A 13,858-nucleotide genomic window follows, 5' to 3' on the forward strand; every position below is an offset into this window, starting at 1 on the left:
ATGTGTGCACGGAGAACAAGAACACACCTCACTTCACAGGCCTATTTTTGGAAACAATAAAAGAGCCCTCTGTTAATAACTGGTTACTCTTTTGCCATTTGCATGGCTGATCACTGTTAATGACCCAGCTAACAGATTCATTAGGGAGGATGCAAGGCCTGGGTTCTGCAGGATGGGCTGGGGGTGCTCAGGAGTGCAGCAGGTTTGTGCAGAGCTGTCACCTCTCTGGGAAAGGTCCTGTGGTGGGACACACCAAATCCCCTGCCTGGGTCCTTGGGCCAAACCTGTCCATCCCCACCATTCCAATAATTTCCAAAATTGGGCTGATGGGGCCCAGCTGCAGCAATTTCTGTGGATTAACACCAAATCTCCAGATTCTCCTGCTACTGAACATAGTCTTTCCCAGAGCTCCTGCTTTGGGCTTGCAGTCCTCTACACAGAGGCACAGCAGCAGGAACTGTGCTGGTGTTCAGACTTCCCAACAGTTTCTAGGAACATTTAGGATGTATGAAGAACAAGAAGTAAATACCTAAATAACAGCTCCTTTACTGTCCTTACTGCTTTTGGACACAGACCAAGACTAAAAGCAGCAGTCTGCAGCACATGACGGTGGGGGTTTATCAGGAGACCCCCTGATCAGCTCTGTGGAGTCCCCAGGTCCATTCCCAGGTGGTGGCTGCCCCAGCAGCCCTTGGCCCACAGCCTCCAGCCCCAGGCTCAGTGGGATCCCCAAACAGGCAGGTGGAGCTGGCTGGGGAGCCCCCACATCATCCCCTGACTACTGCATTGAACAAAATATCTCTTAAAAAAAGCAGCTGAAACAGCTGTGCCTGTGCTTTCCACAAGACCATCTCTGCTGTTTTAAGGGGGCATGAATGAAAAATGAGTTTATGTGTTCTTGGCATGGCATCTGGATTGTCAAAGCGTTGCACTGTTGACCCCGAGTAAAGGTCTGAATTATGACATAAAAGGAATACCAACAGATCAGTTTGTGTTGTTGCAGAGCTCAGCCATAGATCCGTGTGTAGGGAACACAATACTTTGCTTGCAAGCTGAGCCCTGTGCATCTCACAGGACATTAATGCAAAAGTGGGAAAAATCCAATCTTAATCTTCTAGAGAGTGAAACACTGATACAACATGTCATGCCCTGTCATCACCTGTTGCTAAGGGTTGAGATATTCCCAGTGTCAGAAGGAGACTGTGAATGAGGAGTGCATTTTGATGAGTGCTGAGGAGGGGAGATTCTCAGGAACTGTTGGAAATTCTGCTGTTTTATAGTGTATAAAATATACCTGACCCGAGGCAGCGGATCAGCAGGGCAGCCTGAGGTGCACACACTGAAAACATCTCCTTTTGAGCTACTGACACATTTAGCAGCTGCCAGTCAAGGAGGCGAGCTGATCCTCTCTCAAGCAGACCTCCTCACAACCTATTGTTGCAAAGCCTAAAACGTGGCTCCTTCTCCAGCGTTCCCTTGGCCCAGATGGAGCATCTCTTCCAGCTTCATATTCTCCTTACATTCCTCTTTTCATCTTTTGTGTGCCGCTGTCTCGCTTCCACCTGCCTCCTCCCCAGTGCCACCTGCTTGCCTCTGTGCCTTGGGCTGCTTTGTTCGTGTCCCTTGTCCCTGCTCCCCGAGGACGGCAGCACGGGGTGCATTGTCCCAGGTTGCTCCCCCGGGGCTTTTCTCGCCCGCTGTTATTGCAAGCGCAGCCTGGCCTTGCGTCACCGGGGCACGGCGCGCACACAAAGCCGGAGCGGGGAGGGAAGGAGCCCCAGCAGGCAGGGTGCCAGCACGGCAATGCACAAACACACACACACAGCCCGGCAGGAGCGCCGGCCCCCGGGGACAAGCAGGGCCACAGAGGGGCAGCAGCACAGGCCTGAAGCTATGGCAGCTCTCTGCACCTCCACACGGAAACATATGGCAAAGCCAAAGAGTCACAACATCTTTATTTCATAACCAAACATCCATCTTGCCATTCAATTCTGCTGGCAGCTCCCTTGTCAGCTGCAAGAGTGGGGCTGAAGCGCTGCTTCCACCTGCATTTGGCTGAGTCCTTGGATGGTGAAGCGTTCTGTGCTGTGTGTGCCCAGGCCCCTGCCCAGGTGTGCCCCACACAGCTCTGCTGGTACCACCACCATGCAGATCAGTAATATTTACATTGGTAGGGGTTCCATTACTGCTGTTAGTAATAGTAGCAACCTAACACACTGTTTTCTGTGCTGTCTGGGAAACAGGGATTCCATTCCTAGGATTTTATACCAGGGATTGGAAATTACAGTCCCCGAGTGCATCTGATCGCAGTTCAAACTATCATCACAGGATCACAGAATGGTTTGGGTGGGAAGGGACCTCCAAGTCCACAGTTCCAATCCCCTGCCACGGGCAGGGACCCCTCAGCAGTGAGCTGCAGCAGTCCAGGCAGGGCTCACAGGGTGTGCTGGGCCAGCATGGGCCTCTGAAACCACACCTGACACCAGGCCCACACAGTGCACAACCTGCAGGGAGCCGCGGGGTGCAGGAACAGCACAGCCTCACTGCTGCGGCTCCTGAGCGCCACTCCTTGTTCCCCAGGGAGTTTGAGTACAGGATGCAGCCCCTGTCTGCTCTGCAAGAACCTCCGGGGGGTGAAAATGCCCCTATTTCTCTGGAAAGTCAGGCTGAGATTGCCTCCCTCTAAACCACAGAGGCTTCTGCAGCCTCGTTGCACAAGGAAAAACACGAAGGGAAGTTCTGACTGTGTCACTGCAATAGGGAGGCTCCAGGAGGCCCTGCCCGCTCCCGTGTCACACCCACACAGGGTGACACTTCTGTGTGCTGCCCAGGGCTGCCCAGGGCTCTGCTAAACTCCTGCAGACTTTAACCCCCCTGGTCTGAGGGTCCCTGACCTGGAGAAAGGCCAGAGGCTCTCCCTTTCCCACAGCCTGCCCGAGCCTGCAGTGTGTGTAAATCCTGTACACGGGCAGTACAGCCCCGTGTTTGTGGGCACTGAGCAGAGCTCAGCAGAACTGAAAGGCTCTCAGAAGTGGGGGCTCAGCGAGTCTCATTTAATTATGAGAGTGGTGCTGGCTCGGCTCAGCCCCACCCACATGCCATTTCACGCCTGATTTCTTCTCTGATTTCTTTGGGGAAAGAGAGGGAATTCGAGTGCATGTAATTTGGGTTAACAAGACGCATTATATGCAGCCTCATTCTTGTAAAAACTTTCACAGGGAAATCACCCAACCCATGGAGAGAAAAAATTCTCTCCTTATTGTAATTTTTCCAAGGCTAATCAAACTCTCACCATTATCCTATTGATCACAGGGAAGGTTTGATTTTCTACCGTTTGCCTAGTTAAGGTACAGTAGCTGTTGCTTGGCTTACTCCATGCTGTGAGTACAACAGAGATCAACCCTCCATTTCTATGCTCCTTTTTGTCCCTTTCCTAGATCCCTTTTCCTTCAAAGCTCACCTGCCTTTTGCTTTTGTGGTGCTCTACCTGCATTTTGCCTTCTCCTATATCTGTGGAGCAACAAAAGGTGAAAAGCTAGGTTTGCACAATTAAAATTGTCAGAGTAAGAATGGGGAAAAGCAAAGATCCCGAACAGGTTTGGAAACAGGAGGCAAAGAAAAAGTTAGAGATGAATGTGGCATCCCCCAACAATACGGACAAAAGGATCCCGTGTCCGGTCCCTGCGGGTGTGAGGAGCACGAACTCCCCCGGCTCGGAGCAGCAATGACAAGTGCGAGCCCCGGGGACGGTGAGCGGCCCGAGCCGGCTCCGAACGCCGAGCTCCGAACGCCGAGCTCTGACCGTGCCGCTCCGGCCGCGCTCTGTGGCCGCGCCGGGGCCGAGGGAGGGAGCGCGCCCGGCTCCGCTTCAAGGCGCGGCCCCGTCCCTCCGGGAGCAGCTGCTGTGTGTCAGCGCAGCACGGGGCCCGGGCACGGCTGCACAAGAGCGCCGTGCTGGGGAAAGGTGCAGGCTTTGCTTTGCCTTCCCTTGCGAGGGCTTCTTTGGATGCGTTTTGTGTCCCTTCAAGTCACTTGGGAGTTTCGGAGAGCCAGAGAGAATGGCTTTGTCTGTCATTATTTGATAACCAATACAGTTCCCTTTGACCCTCTCCCCTCTTCCCAAAAAAGAAAGACCAGCTCAGCATTGTGTTATTTTTCAAAGCCTTTACAAATTAAGACAGTAACATGGAAATCCTCGTTGGGTTTCAGTTCATACTTCCTCCCATGCTGGGCTGAAATGGGGATTCTTTTGTGATGGCTGTGCTGCTTATTTTTTTAAAACCTCCTGAATTTGGCACACTGCCCTACTTTATTTTCTTTCCATTCTCTAGAGCTGCTCCCATTGGGAGGCTCATTCGCTTCTAATGCATGGTGTTATCTTTTGCAAGTTGAACTCTAAATCCCCGTGTTGTTTTTCCTTGCTTGTTATTCAGGTGTGGGGAATCTTAATGATGTCTCTTTGGCTGGTGGATGCTCTGGCTATGTGGCTTTAATTACTTTTATTAATGTGTTTTATAAAGTAAATTACAGATAAATGTAGATTTTAACTGCAGCTTAGAGGTGGCACATCTGTGAGGCTGCACAGCTTTCATTCGGGGGTGAAAGGCACAGTAACACCTTCCATAGCGAGAGGATGTTCCCAGGTGTGACTGAGAGAAGCTTTACCGAAGCAAAAGCTCCAGAGCTACAAACTGGCACCTGCTGTGCAGAGGGACAGGGAAGGGAGAGGGAAGGGGCAGGACAGCCTGGCAGGCCGTGCTGGCAGCCCCAGCCCGGGCTTGGCGTTTGCTGGGGATCCCTGCAAAGCCCCGGGGCTCTGGCCACGCTCAGGGCCGGTGCTGGGGCCGGTGAGGGCAGGACAAAGGGACCTGCCCGTGGCTCCATGGCCCCAGGGTGCATTCCTGCCGGGGGAATGGGCTCGGGGGCAGCTGGGCAGGCAGTGGGCACTGACCTGGGCAGGGAGAAGGAGAAACACGATTGGCATGGAGAGAGGCTGAATCTCTCCGAGTGCTCCGGACTGAACCAGGATCAGAGGATTTAGCAGAGGAAAATACGTACTGGTGTCTGTAGTTTGTCTGGTGTTTTATTGAACCAAGGGTCCCATGTGAGCCATGCAGTAAGCAAGCAGTAAAATCATCCAACAATGCCTTGAAAACTGTTCTGTCTCTGAGCACTGCTCCTCTTGGGCACTGGTTGTGTTCTTCATCCCAGGAGTTCCTGTTACCTTGGACAACACACAGCCATTGCCAAAAATAAATAATGAAAGCTGGGTGGTGTCTGAGTCATCGATGTATTGAGAGGATGGAGGCTGGAAAACAAACCGATGGGTTTTACAAAGTGGCAAATCTCCAGGCTGCTCTCGCCTTCCTGAGCCCTTGCCCTTCATTTCTATGCAAGAGACATTCTCGGTTTGGGGGATTCTTACCAGGAGCTTGTGAGAGAAATGTTGAAAAGGGATTTTTCCAGGTTGCCTTTTCCATCTTCCTGCTGCATTAGCTGCAGGTGGTGAAGCTGCTGTTTCGGCATTTCTTCTTCAAAAGCTACATCACGTAATATCGCTGAGATCACAAGGAGATGAGGAGAAAAATGGCCCTATAGGATTTTTGTTAAAAAAGGATCCATCCATAAAAGATGAAAGGTTAAATTGCTTTTAGAAATACAGCAGCGTTTAAACAGGTGAGGATCCTCGGAAACGGAGTTTGGATTCAATAAAGTAGCCATGCAGAAGGGCAGGAGAAAGCCTTTCTTTGGAGGGAAATGTCACACTTTAGTGTTAATAAAATGTCTAGTGGTATAATAATAATGATAGCAATCAGGAGCCTTTATTTTTCACCTGGCAGGGCTGGTTCATGCGTGTTTTTTCAAAGCTACCTGCAATTCAGGAAAGAACAAAAAAAGAATCAGGCATGCATTGACTGAAAAATATCAGAGTGGAAGAGAAGAGAGCCAGAGCGGCCCAAGACTCCTGAATGTTACTGGGGAGATGAAGAGTGCTGATCCCAGGTGGCAGGACATTTTCTTCCTCAGCTTTTTAGATGTTGCCTCCTCGCAGCTGTGTTGTAAAGACATCGCAGGAGATTTACAATCCTAAAAGAACACACAATGAAAATGTCAAAAGGAAAAGGCAATTGCAAACAATAGTTTTGCTCTGGACTGGCCCCCTCTCTATGCTCCTTAGTGGTGATGTAGCACAAAGGCAATGAGCACACAGCATTAGCTACTCTTGCATCTCTTGTATATTTGTCAGGTTTGATGTGTCAGAAGTTGGTGGAACAAAATTTGTTCCCCACCTGCATAGATGACACTTACAGCTTTCTGTGAAAAGAGAGGAAGAGCAGGAAACACTGGTCTTTTAGGGGCAGACAGTGACACCAGAGGGGATAATGTATAACACACCAAGAGGTCTAATTATTGATTATCTGTACACATAAAAATGTAAAAATATCACTTTTCTTGCCTGACCCCTTTTGCCCACTAGCAGTTCCAGGGCACTGCTGGCTGTGCCTCTGTGGCACCTGGCTGATGTGTCACCCCAGCCATGGCAGGGCAGGGTGGGCAGTGTGTGACACATTTGGCATGTGAGGAGCTGCCAGCCCTGCAGTGCTCACGTGTGCAGCTGAGCCAGGGCACACATCCGCAAGGACCTGGCTGCTGCCTCCCACAGAACCAACAGGCTGCAGGGACTTCTCTGCTCTAAACTCTCCTCTTGGCGTCATGCAGCAGGCTGTGTTAGCTGCAGCACTCATATTTGTACTTTAATATTAACATCAGATCACATACTCCAGCCCTGAGAGCCAAAACTCTTGAACAGTGCTTGCACGCTGCAGCCACAAGCACTCGCTCCAGAGTTTCCTTTGAGAGACTCCTCGAGCAGAGATTTGCTGCTCATGCTGGCCCAGAGTGTGTGTTGATGGGGAAGGTGCCAGCTCTTGTCAGTCACTAGTGTTGTCATGAATTAGCAGGGGCCACACAGGGTACAGCCGTACGTGTCAGCCTTGTGAATGAGCGCTGGAGCAAGATGCAAGAACGTGAGATCCTGCTAAGACAGAGTAGCAGGGAGGAGAGGAGCTCCTGTGGCCCAGGAGCTGGTGGGTCCAAAGCATGAGCAGCCTTCCCTCACTCCCCCATCCAGCTGCTGAATAAAACCTGATGATAGCATTGCTCCTGCAGCAGCTGGGAACATGGGGGACGTTTCTGGTGTCAGCAAGGCTTTGTCCTTGGGTTTTGTGGAAAACAGTGGGTTTGTGTATATCGGGACAAATAAAATCAAATAACCCAGGTCAAAGAGTGTACCAAGTGCTAGTAGTGACACTGCCCCAGATTGTTTGTGTGGCAGAGCTTCTGTCATCCAGAGCTGGAGGCTCTTGGGCATGCTTTGGCCTGGTGCCCCAGAACACACAGCCCTTGTTGGGTTTTACAGCCAGTTAAACTCTGGACATGTTTCTGTGACAGGCTGACTCACCAGTCCCTTCCACCCCTCTGGCTCTGCTTCTAACAACTCGCATGGTTTTGTCACATGCCGTTGGACAATTTCTGGTTTTTCTTAAAGCCCAGCTGCTGGACTCAAGACACTGTGTGAGGAATTGCAGTTGAGACAGCAGGGAAAAAAATCCCAGCACTCAGTTTTAAGCTGTTGCTATTTAGTGCTTTGAGTTACTCTTTTGTGGGCTCGTGAATACAAACGCATCAGTTTTAAAAGCACTTACTTGTAACAGTAAAAGAAATCTCACACAGTGGTAGAAGTTAGAAACATTAGGGCAAGTCTAATAAGACTAGAAACCCTCTGCAGTGTGTGCTGCTCATGTTCCAGCAGTTCCACCTTTCACAGCCATGGTGGCTGCTGGGGGGTGTGGACAAACATCCAGCGTTTGTGGCTGCGTGTCCAGCACAGCCCAGAGCTGCTGAGGGCTCTCGCTGTTGATTCAGCAGCAACACACTTGGGAGAGCTCTGGACTTATCTTTTGCCAGGGTAGCGTGTCTTTGTGACTAATTCTGATCCAGAATTTTCCTGGAAAAGAAAAATAACGCCGTGTCTGCCCAGATCCGTGTTGTGCTGCATATATAGTTATTTGTGTATATGGGTCAAATTCCTTTGCTTCCCTGTGTCCTCTGGCAGGCACACAGTGAAGTATGTGGAATAAATTTACACCCCAAAATCAGAAGCCAGATTACTTTTTTTGAAGAACATCAGACAATTTTCATTCTGAAACTTACATGGTGTGGAAATAAAAATAAGTGAGTAAAAAGAATTTATGTGTTTTGAGCAAAAGATAGTGTTGGCTAGGAAATTTCACTGATGAGGTAATGAGGTATTTGCTACCGAACATCACAACTTTGTTCCAGCAGAGCTCAGGACAGCAGAGTTCAGCTTGTGCTGCAAGGCCCCTGGAGGCTTTCCCCTTCACCCTCCTTGGAGTGATGATGTGCTGTGCACAGGTGGGACTCTGGCTGCTCCGAAATTTCTCAGTGCTCTGTTCCAGCAGTGCTCAGGTTTGGCTGTAAAAATGTAGGGGCACTGCCTCTGCTCTTCCTCACTCTCACCAGCACTTTCTCTGGGATCTGGAGAGGCTGAAGCAAATAATAGATACAAATCATGACCAAAGAAGAAATGATTGTCATTGCAAAAATGTATTTATTAATGATCTTCACATAATTCTCTGGGAGTGATATTCTGCAAGACAGAATTGTGATAGATTTTCACCAAATGGGAATATTTCCCTCCAGAAATGTGTAGCATTAAAGGGAGTGAAGAAGCTGAATGTGTTTCCTCCAGTCAGGGAAATGACGGATCAGGGACAAGAGACAATACATTAGTAAACAATATAAAAAATGTACATTTTGTCATTTTGTATTCCTGAGTTATTCTAAATCTGTGAATAAATCGAGAGCTTAAAGTCTCTGGAGCTGTTTTGAAGTCTCTTGCTTTCTATAAATATTGCATTTGCCTCGAGTAAGAATTTCTGACATGTATTAAAAAAATATACATTAGTAAAGCTTATAAAATAGATATTTGGAATGCTGTTATTGTTATTTTTTATTAAAAATACAGTTTAATGGAACAATTGAGTTCTACTTCAAAGTGTCAAAATTATTTTTCATGCTTTTTTCCCTGTGTTCTTTGAACTTTCTGGTTGAAGCTCTAATTTTCAGCTTTCTGATTTTGTCCCTGTTTGAAGCAGCCGTTCCCCTGCACAGACATCGCTCCCCGCTTCCCTTACTGCTCCGGTGGGATCCTCGCGCTGGGGGCTGGTGGCAGCTGGCCCTGATTAGCAGAGCTGGGAAGGTCAGGCCCAGCGTGGCCTGCGGACAGCTGGACAGTGTCACCTCTCTGGAGCAGACCTGAGGAACATCTTACAGCTGCTCCTGGGCTTCTCATGGGGAATTTCGGGGGAAATCAATGCCAACACGAGCCATGGCCTTGGTCAGCCTCACCAAGGGGGTGAGGGCAGGTCTGTAACAAACTGACAAGTGTGGCTGCAAGGGGCGAGTCCTGAGGGTGGTGGCACTGAGAAGACAGCTCCAGATTCTCCCCTTTGTGACACAGTTTCCTCGCCCGCTGTTCAATGCAGAGGAGCTGACAGTTATCATGTGTTTGCAACATTTAGTGCAGCTAAAGTCCAGAATGCTGTTTTTTTTTGTGACACTGACCATGTACTGAGCTGACCTCCAGCTCAGGCCACTGGCACCGTGTCTAATTGCACATTCCATATGGAGCTGGCATTAGGCAGCAACGCTGGATGCCCTGGCACGGAGCGGCTCGGGGCAGCGTTAGTGTGACCTGCCATCACCTGCACACCTTTCTGGCAGGTGGCTGTGTATTTCAGCACTCAGAGCATGTCTCAGTGAGTCCTGGAGCAGAGGCAGCTCTGGAAGAGCAGTCTGTGTTTCTGAGCTCTGCAGCTGCTTTCCCCATGGTCACAAATGAACAAAACACATCCCCGAGCAGCCGCTTGCAGCACTTGGCTCCGTGCTGGAAAACCGGAGCTGGGAGAGCCTCTGGTGAACCTTGGCCAAAGATGGAACACGTGCTGCAGCCACGGCCTTGCACGGGTCTGCATGTATGCCACCTGCAGAATCACCTGCAGAATTTTCCCTGGTGATGGGAAAATACAGGAAACTTTTACAGGAAAAAATCTTTGCCAGTACATGGCTAACTTCACCTGGAGCAATTTTAAGAATTTGCTGGAGGAAACATTTACAGCTTTAGTTCCAGAAATACACAGGCTGATGCCGAAACTTGCAAGCAATTGACATGAACAGAACATGTGTAACTCACCAGAAGACAAAGTCAATGAACAAAACACAAATAAATAAATAAAACACAATGTAAATGACCAGAACAGGGAAGAGGTTGCAGCCAACACACCGGAGGTTTTATGTGGGTGTTATTTGCACTATGTGGCACCAGCCTGAACCACAGCAGCAATATCAAAAGAGCTCTTCAACTTATTCATAATTAGCAGTGGGAATGCCCAGACTTCGTTTTGTGCTCACAAAGGACCAGGGGCTGCGTCGAAGGGAACTGGAACTCTTTAATTAACTCCTTTCTAGAGCTTTCCTTTGTTGAGGCTTGCAGGCCCTGGCTGATGCAGGGAGCCCTGTCCCTCCCTTGGGCCGTTCCGGGCGCCCCCGGGGCAGGGCGCGATGCGGGGCCGGGAGCGGCGGGCCCCGCTCCGCTCCCACAGCACCGCCGCGATCCCACACGCCGCTGCCCCCGGCCGGCCGTGCCCGTGAGGGCAGAGCTCCTCCGCCGCCGCCGCCCCGCAGGGTTCCAGCCCTGCCCTGCGGAAGGTGCCGGAGCTCCTGGAGACGCAGCGGGTCCCGCTGTGAGGGCCGGGGTGGCCGGCAGCCGGTGCCCACCACAGGCTGCCCACAGAGGCCGCAGCGGGGCTGTGGGCGCCGTTCCTGAGGGGGCGCCGGGCTGCTGAGGCCGCCGTGTTCCGATAAGAGGCGTCCCACAGAACTCGGGACCCTGAGGGGCTGCCGGGAGGAAGCTGCGGCATTGCTCAGGTGCAAGGGGCTTTGGGTGAGGCTGTGGCCTCTGCAAAGGGAGTGATTTATCCTCAAGGGGAGGAAATCCCACAACTCGCTTGAGCACTGTGACCGCTCGCGCAGCGGCAGCGGCGGGAAGCTCCGTGAGGCGCCAGCCCTGCGCCGTGCCCTGAGGCGAGCGGCCGTGCCACGGAGGGCACCGCGGGGCAGCGCAGGCGGTGCCCCGGGACCCAGCGGAGCAGCAGCGGCCTACGGTGGGCACCCTGTGAGGAAACAGCGCCCAGAAGCCGACACCCAGAAGGTAAGGCTGGAGGGGAAAGCGGCTGGAGGTGTGTGTGGGTGGATGCCCGGTGGCTCCTCAAGGTGGGCTTGGCCCTGCGCGGGCAGGAGGAGGCCATGAGGGCCTGGGTGGGGATGCACAGGGGCCTGGAACTTGGGCTGGCAAGCTCACAGACCTTTATTATGAGGGACCTGGAGTTTGGTGTGTGTCACACCTGAGCCCTGTGGAGATCGGCAGCTGCCAGGCCGGCAGGCAACAGCGGGAGCCGGGCTGTGGGCATGGAGGGGTTTGCCCTGGAGCAGAGTTCAGCTGTACTTCAGGCTGATTTAAAACAAAGGTTTGTGCAAGTCCTGTATTGGTTTGTGTAAGTCCTGTATCGGCTCTGTGCTTTGGCTGTTTCATGAGGAGGTGCTGGCGCTCCTCGTTTCCCTTCCGTTGCAAGGTGTGAGGGGCCGGCAGTGCTGGCAGGTGCTGGGTTCGGCTGCCTGAGGTGTGCGGGTGCTGCCCGAGATGTGTGGGCGCTGCCCGAGGTGTGCAGGTGCTGCCTGAGGTTTATTTCTGTCTTCTAAATGCCAAGCAGCCTGATGTGGGACAGTCGTGGAGCCAGGCCCAGCAGGGTCAGGGATGCTTAGGCGCTGGGGTTGAGCAGGTTAAGGAAAGGACTGGTGACATGTCACTCTGAAACCTGGAGAGCTGGACAGCCTGTCAGGAGACTCAGTAAACCTCATTTTGACCAGACCACTCCAGCACGCTGGATATCCACTTATTTTCTGATGCTTTCACACAGCAAATCTGCACCAGAGCATCGGAAAGTATGAGGTTAGGTGCAGAGCTGTTCTCTTTGTGCAGTTATGTGAATTGCATCATTATATTTCACTTAGTCTTTATCCACTGCCCACTTGAGTTAGTGACAAAGGATTTCAAGGCTAAGCATGCAAATTAAAGCAAGAGCTGTATTGTTTTTTCAGATACCTGTCAGCTCTTCTTACTCAACCTAACGCAGACTGAATTTGAAAGCAGAGGAGCCAGGGCTGTGGTATTCCTGGCAGAATGATAGCTGACAGGCTCCTCACAGCTCCAGAATCAGAGTCATGTCTGACACAGAGGAACATGTGTTGGCAACCTTGCTTGAGCCACGTTTCCAGAGCTGTAAAGAAACTGGAGCATTTCCAGGGGATGACAGGAAAGCTGCTGTTTCAGGGGAGAGCCAGAGGCCATGTCATTGTCATTCTTCTCAGTTTGGCAGTCTGCTCAGATTCCTTGGAAGAGCACCTGAGAGCATTTATGGGACAGGAGAAGTAATAAAAGTTAAAGTGATGGCCCAGTACTAGAAAGAAACTTAGTAATGCAACATTTATGGCTACAAAGGTGCTCCAGCCCTGCATGGGCTTGCTGCCGTTCTTTTGGGGGGCAGAGTAGTGCTGCTGGAGCGCAGCCTGTGTGATGAAAACCACAGCAAGACAAGAGCACTTATTTATTTGTTCTTTGGGAATCTGGCGCTGGTAGATGCTGGTGTCCCCTCCATGAGGTGCTTGTCATCCTGTGTGTACTGTGAGTGCATGGTGAGTGCTGCCAGGGGTACTGTGACAGATGGAAAGATCCTGCTTAGTACCAGTGATTCACAATGCTTTGCTTTGCTCAAGATGCATCTGGAAAGCTTCCCAGATTATACATCTGCCCCTTTGACACTGAAGCAGCAGCGCAAGTTGGAGGCCAGAAAGAACAGAAAACAGATTTAGTCTGGGCTGTTCTTTGGGGCAGGGATTGTCTGTCTCCATGCTTGGAAAGCAACTGGAGAGCTACCCCAGCCCAGAACAATTCCTACAGCAATTGCAGGAGAGCTGGGTGCCAGCAAACGTGATTGGGGAAGTTCCAGTGCTGGAACTGAAATTGTTGATTTCCCATCCCTGCAAGTGCTCCAGTCCAGGCTGGATGGGCCTTGGGGTGACCGGGTCCCTGCCCATGGCAGGGGTGGGGAACGAGATGGTTTTAAGGCATCTTCCAACCCAAACCATTCTGGGATTGTTATGATTGTTTAATTCGTTTTGTTGTGATAAAATTTATAAGAATATAAATTTATTTTAAAGCAAATACAGCCCGGGTGTGAGGGCCTTGCCTGAGCTTTGCTTCTTAGGAAGATGAGACCAGAAAAGTTCCTTATTCTTCGTTGTCCAGACTTTTGACACTGAGCAACCTGCCCCATATTAACTTTTGCATTTCTCATCAAGATGCAACAGACTTTAAATAGCATGTGCATGACTGACTCTTTTTTTTTTTTTACTCCTATGGAGGCTGATATACAAAGTACCTCAAGTGGCAGCTGTCACCGGTGAGGTGGCATTTTTCTTCACTGAGGCTGACAGCAGCTGTCCAGGAGAAGTATGAATGGAATGAGAATGACATCATGTTTATTCAGGAATGACATTCCCAGCCATGGATCAGTGTCAGCAATATTTTGATAAGTTTTAGAATGAGAAAACATTTCTTGAAATGTTCCCTGATTTATCCTTTGTAAAATACACAACACAAAAAATAATTGAAGAGATTGCATGAGGACAAAGCAGGGCTTGCCTATCGTATGTTTCC

Source organism: Melospiza melodia, chromosome 22 (genome assembly GCF_035770615.1).
Source record: "Melospiza melodia melodia isolate bMelMel2 chromosome 22, bMelMel2.pri, whole genome shotgun sequence".
Taxonomy (NCBI): domain Eukaryota; kingdom Metazoa; phylum Chordata; class Aves; order Passeriformes; family Passerellidae; genus Melospiza; species Melospiza melodia.